The sequence below is a fragment of the Rutidosis leptorrhynchoides genome, chromosome 3 (genome assembly GCF_046630445.1).
Source record: "Rutidosis leptorrhynchoides isolate AG116_Rl617_1_P2 chromosome 3, CSIRO_AGI_Rlap_v1, whole genome shotgun sequence".
NCBI lineage: Eukaryota > Viridiplantae > Streptophyta > Magnoliopsida > Asterales > Asteraceae > Rutidosis > Rutidosis leptorrhynchoides.
Window position 1 is genome coordinate 230,460,545 of NC_092335.1, and position 7,148 is coordinate 230,467,692.

Sequence of the window (7,148 nt, forward strand, 5' to 3'; positions counted from 1 at the left end):
CCTCTTTTAGTCGACAGTTTCAGCCTTCCAAATAGCTCCATTCGATAGCCCTTTAAACCACCTGCAGTCGCCACTTTCCTGCTGTGTTTCGCCACATTAACAGCCCCATAATCGACTGGTTCTGCTACTGTTTGATCGTGATTTGTTGCAGCGTTTTTCCTGCTCATTTTGCTGTTTCTATCGAGCCAAAACAGTCCCAAAACCCATCTGTTTTGGGTCGAAATTACTGTTGTTCTTGCTGTTTTCTGCGAACCAAAACAGCCCAGGAAACCCCTTGTTGGTTTGTGATTGTTGTTGCTGTGAACCTGCTTCTTTCGCGTCATAAATCATCATCTTTTTCTTGATCTTAATCTCTAAAGGTATCCCTAAAACCCTAGCTTAATCATACTTCTTTAATCTATTACTTTTAGTGTATTAGGTTGTTAATATTGATCTTGATTATGATTAATAAATATATTTATTATGAATATGAAGTATTATGAATTGATTATGAAACTAGTAAAATAATCAAGTATGAATAAGTTATAGAATTAAGTATGATCATGGATATAGTATGTGAAGATAATAATTATAATAAGAGATTATGAATATGATTAATGAATGAGTTAAAAGAATGATTATAAGTATTATGATTATTAGTAATAAGGTTAAAGATTGATCTTGATATATAAAGTAGATAATTAAATGGTTAAAAGCTTTAATGAAAGATTAAGGTAATGATATTGAACATGGTTAAAAGATAAAAGAATATGATTATGATTTTATCTGTGAAGGATTAATGAGTTAGTGTTGAATATGATTAAGTAATTGATTTGATCATAAAACTAGTTAATAATAATAGTTGAAGATAAAGATTATGATCATGATTATTGTATATGAATAAGAATTGATTAATAAGTGTTAGGTTATGAGATAAACTAGAAAATAATTTAGTAAATAAAAACTATGATTTTATGTGCATGAGTTTGATTAATAAGTAATAATGATAATGATATACATGCATGCATGCTTACGTACGTATGTACATGTATACATTGTAGATATATGGGTGTGTGTATATGCAAATATATACATACGTGTATATGTATGTGTATGTATGTATATGTATGTATATGTACGTGTGTGTATATGTATGAGTGTGTATATATTATTATACTATACTATATACTAATTAGCGTAAATTTTTCTACCCTACAATCCACTGTTCAACCGTAGCTGTTTTTCTTCTCCATTCATCCACGACCTTCTTCCCTACCTCCCTCTTAAACCCATCCTTACTCCATCATCTTCATCCCTTCTTCTCCTAAAACAATAGACACCAACCCCTCTTCTTCCATATTAATCGCTCCATCATCACCACCAGCGACCACCACCGCCACCGCCACCGCCACCGCCACCAACGTTGCCGCCACGACTGCTCAGCGTCCGCCACTACCACCACCACTGCCGATCACCTCCACGACTGTTCAGCTTCACAAATCGACCACGGTCGGAATAAATTGTGTTCAGCTATATTTCTTCTTTTTTTTTTTTTCGTTTTTTTGGGTATAATTGGAGGTCGATTTTAGGGTATGTGTTTTGAATTCCGACTAGGCTCATAAGTTGTTTAATATTTTAGCTAATAAAATTAGTTTTGTTCATAATGGTTTCAATAGTTTTTTTTTGAGGATACTATTATACTGATGTTGTTGCATAATGGTTTCTATTTTTCTTTTTATATTTTTAATACGGAATTTTTTTAAATGTTTGATACAACTAAAATCATGTCAAGCCACAAACAGATGATATGATGTGAGATATATATCAGATATTAGTTTTATGCATTTGTATTTATTAAAGAAATCTATACTATCTTAATACCATGAGTTTTAGAATTGGATTAGGATTACCCTTAATGTGTGATTGTTTTTAATGTTGGTCAGACTACTTCCTTGAATCTTTTATGCTCATAATGTGAAAGTTCTTGCAGGAAATTGTATAGGTTTCCATATAGATGCAAATGCTATCTTCTACTTATTTTAAGGTTTCTTTCATGTCTTTAAATTTTATGTGGGATAAAATAAAGACATTTTATATATTTAGGCCTCTGTTACTGAATCATGGATGTTATCTCGGACCACAAAAGAAGCTTTTACTTCAAATGTTCAAAGAAGCCATGAACTTCGAAGAATAATGCCCCGAAGGTGTTTGATGAAATGCATATACAATATATAGAGATGCTAGCTACAAAATGGTGGGTGGGTAGGGTGTAATGATTAAAATCTGGTAATAATTTGTATGGGTGGGGTAATGTTTCGATTGAATTATGTACATATATTGATCAATAGGTATGGTAATTACTAAAAAAACACAGGTGACTTCCAGAATGCATAGTCATGAAGTTTACGCATTCAAAATGCATTGTTGGTACCTTTCATGTCGTTCGACCAGATTTAGAGATCCACCTTTTTAATGTATGCACCTGTTCAACCCATCAAAACAGAGCATAACCCGCCTTGACCCATATAGAAGTGAATCCATCTACTTGAATTCATAGTGTAAGATTTGCATAGACATTTGATACTATGCTTTATCTTAACTTCTAACGGTACCTTTGTTTTTCATCATTTAATTTCTGTGTGTTAGTTGCATGGTAAATTTTTAGTCACATTTTGTTGAGATGGAAAAGAAGGAATAGATTGGTTCATGGCAGCGCTGGCCACTGCTCTTTGAAGATATATCCTCAACGAAGACATCATTGCTATCATGAAGATTCTAGCGCATCTCTGGCTCTCTAACACGGGTTCAAGAATTGATATGGAGTTTGAATATTGGCGCATATTTCCCAGAGGTGTTGTTGGTTAATTTGTAAATTAATTTATTTTAATTCGGTGAATCCTTGGTGTTTATTAATATGATGATATCGGTCAAAGGGGTTGAAAGTTTCACAAAGCGTGATTTTTTAACGCTTACAACTTCTTAAATTGAATATTTATTGAAACTTATAATCTTTTTGTAATGAGGCAACTATAATAACCATCTTTAAAAACTTGAATAATTATAAAAAGTTGGAAGAGAATTGTTCACAATTTAACTAAACCTGTTTCTCTTACTATACTAAAAACAAATTAATTACAACCAGAACCCATTCTGATAGGTTATACCAAGCTGCGTAAGCCCACACCAAACCTTTTTCACCCCAATTGCATATCTTACAAAAGTGTGAATTTTTGTTTATATGCAACTTGAGGCTGTAATTGATGTTGTGGAATCATGGTAATAGGTAAACTAAATGGCTATGGGATGTCTTTGAACATGTTTTGATGCTGTGGAACTCTATCCAGAGGTTCAACATGACATTTAAAGAAATTTAGACTATTGCGTACGAGAAGACGACCATTGTATCGTTATCTACACAATAATACATCTAATCTATTTTTTTTTTTTTTTTGGTAAGCTAGAAGGTTTGCCCTGTTCGGGCTACCCGGGAGGGTGAATAATCCACAACAATGAATCTACTTCTCTTGATTGCATGTTATCATCGTGCTTATGTAAGATGGAATTATAGCACCGATTGAGATGTCATTGTATTGCATTATCTGTAAGTGTTTGTTGAGTTGTTTTTGGTGTATGTTTGGTTTCATAATCGCGACAATTGAATTTTTCTCTCTTTTTGTTAGGTTTGACACTCCTGCTACTGTTATTGTAAGGTAATTATTGTTTCCCTGTCTAATTTGGTAAACGACCTCATGTTTATTTCTTTGCAATACCCATTTACATTTTATTAATAAATTTAATGCAATTTAATTTATCATTTTCTGACGTAATAGCTGCCAACACAGTGTGCGTTTACTTTTGGGGACCCGATTCTATCATATCAAAGAGGATTGCGCTATTTTGTTGGAGCTTTATTTACAGGTTCGGTGGTGGTTGTTTTAGTAAAGTAATTGGTGGTTGTTGTTTTAAAAAAGTAATTCTAAAAAACTTTTATAGTTATGTGTGTGTGTACAAGTATTTCTTAAGAATTTTGACCTGTAATATTTTCGTATGAAATATGAGTGCTGGATTACCATTATTTGAAGAACAATATGATTAATGGAATGCAATGATAATACTGGAGAATAGGTGCATGTTGGATAGATTAAAAGTTTTAGTACATATAAAAAGTCAAAGGGCATGATGACTTTCTTGATGAGGCAGTGTTAGGTTTCTTGGTTTGTATGGATGCGACCAATGTACTTGGAAAACCATGGTTATATGATGATTTAGTGATTATTAGTTGTGTTGCAAAGATGAGATTAACGTGGTGCTATTTTAAAGTGATTTTGGTATGTTATATTTAAGTTAGCCTCTCATTTTCTCTTCATATTCTTTATAGATGCTTTGATGATGCTTCAGGTGCTATACATACACTTTGTTGAGGATGTATAATTACTTTAGAAGGTCTTTGATTGTCGGGTAGCAATAGCTACCCTCTTTGATTAGCCTTTGATTTGTTAAGAATAGATAATGTAAATGGTTTATAACGTCGTCAGAGAATTTTTTTTTTTTAAATTTCGATGAGTCTGAAAACAAAAACTGTGTAACCATAGTGTAGTGCTAAAATCACATTTCGCCAAAAATATCAACCAAATATTTACAAAAAAAGGATTACAAAATCCGCCGCGAAGCGCGGACCTCAAACCTAGCTATAAGAAATTACAAAAGATGATAAGTAGTTATATGTATATATATATACTACCTTTACAGTAATGTATATGTAACACATACATAATATATATATATATATATATATATATATATATATATATATATATATATATATATATATATATATATATCATATAACTATAAACTCATACATGTAAGATAATAATAAAGAATATATATATATATCATATAGGTGTATTTGTATATATAACATAATGGTTGATTAATTAGATAATAATAATATTGTTATAACCTATGAACTAACTATATAGTAACACCATAAATTACACTAAGTATATTATCACACACACATATATATATACATATATATATATATATACATATATATATATATATACATATATATATATATATATATATATATATATATATATATATATATATATATATATATATATATATATGATTAATAAGTACATTAATAAATTGTTATGTGAAGGTTATAATTAAAGATAACGTACAAAGTCTAAAAACATCACCGCTACTTGTGGCCTAGGGTGATCCTTGTTGCCTTATGGGAACCGCTTGTGAATTTCGAATGCCATGACTTAGATTCTGGTCAAGAATCCTGGGCGCCCGGTAACAACAGATCATTCGAGTGACTTGCATGATAGCAACGAAGTTTGAGCGAGATTGTACAATATCTTTGTTAAGAATTATAACCCGAACTTCTTAAACTAGAAGCTTACTATAAGTGGAAGCTTTCCATAAATAGTAGGTTTCCAAAAATAGAAACTTTTGAGAAATAGGAATTTTTCTCGAAAACTGTCACTGTTAATATAGTTTACTATATTAATAAACTAACTTTATGTCTGTTAGACATTAACTAATCAAACGTTATAACTCTAGGTTGAGATCTTCGGTTACATACTTCGTTCATACTTCTTGCGTGGAATATCTTACTTGCTACTAAGGTGAACTTCATAGCCTAATTTTTACTATTTATTAACTGTTTTACAACTTTTGGGGTGAGACACATGATTACTTTTAAATGATTTACAATTTAGACACAAGTACCTAAACTTTTTGATACGCAGCTTCGTAAGACTTTTGTTAACTTGTATTGATTATATCTTTACATGCAAATCCCCGCCATAATATCATTAATTGCTGGAATTGAAATATTGCAAGCTTAATTATTGTGAGTAGGCCTATTGAGAGTGACGTCTCTACCCATTGGCGTGATCGTCAAGGGGGTACATAATAATGATTGCCGACACCCGTACAGTGTCAGGGGTTAATGTTTAGTTCGATATTATAACTCATGGCATATTGAATATTTTGATGTTTTGAACTAAATCTTGTGGTCTAAAACTTATTATGATTGTTAAACCTATGATGTTCACTCAACTATTATGTTGACATTTTAAGCATGTTTGTCTCAGGTGAAGATTAGCTTGTGTGCTGCCCTATGATGCTTAGTTAGCTGTTACATTGGAGTCCACATATTAGACTTATCATTTGTTATTTACATATGTTTCCGCTGCAAATTCAAATTTTGTTATAAAATGTCTCATTTAGAGTCGTTCTCGTTTATACATACTTGTGCTGTGATATTGTGAAGTCATATTTCCTCGGCCCTATTTGGGGGTATGACATAGTGGTATCAGAGCCAGGTTGTTATAGAGAACCAGAATTGCATATTATGTGTGCCTTATGTGTTAGTTAGGGTGCCTTAGCAATCTATACGACTATAACCTTTCCTGCCTTAGTTTAAGCACCTTACTTATTTGTCTATATTCTTGCCTTAGTTTAAAGTGCGATCCTCATTTCTATGCTTGCCTTACTATGCTCTCCTTATATCCTTGCCGTCATACCATGCCTTAGAATCTACTTAGTATTCCTTCTCTAGGATGTCTAGTCATCACCCAGTCATCGTTTCGGACACCGAAGGAACCGACACTGAAGGATCTATCCGCACACCCAATTACTCACTTGCTTCACCATCATTATCACTAACTAACCCATACTACCTTTTCTTATCCATTGGTGTTGTTACCTTGTGCACCATAACTCTTCAACTAATATTGTTTTATGTATTGAAGATCAATGGCTCATTCAATGCGTGGTGCTACCAACGCTCTTCCAAATGTTACTTTGACTCCCGCACAATTTCAACAACTGCTTGCTGCCGCCCAAGGCAACAATAATCAAGGGAACAACCAAGGAAATCCACCTACATCATGCACCTACAAGGAGTTTATGAACTGTAAGCCTCCATCCTTTAATGGAAATGAGGAAGCAGTCGAATTGACTCGTTGGTTCGAAAAAATCGAATCAATCTTTTGCATCTGTAACTGCGCGGAGGTCGACCAAGTGAAGTATGCCACTTGTAGCGACCCGACAAAATCGTCATTGACGGCGCCGTCTACTTAGGTCCCGTTACGTGGTCATAAGTCTTTAAAACAACGTTTGACCAAAAGATATGTCGCATTCAT

At 32.8% G+C, this 7,148-nt stretch overlaps 1 long non-coding RNA gene across 2 annotated transcripts; it reads left to right on the forward strand.

The window, feature by feature from the left end:
- Positions 1-3,440: 3,440 nt before the first annotated feature.
- On the forward strand, positions 3,441-4,208 carry LOC139897271 (uncharacterized). 2 transcript variants are annotated; one of them, XR_011776492.1, is made up of 3 exons: positions 3,441-3,580; positions 3,660-3,689; positions 3,810-4,208. It is a non-coding gene; the product is annotated as an uncharacterized lncRNA (long non-coding RNA). The 2 variants fall into 2 exon arrangements; XR_011776493.1 differs by having other exon boundaries at positions 3,822-4,208.
- Positions 4,209-7,148: the final 2,940 nt, after the last annotated feature.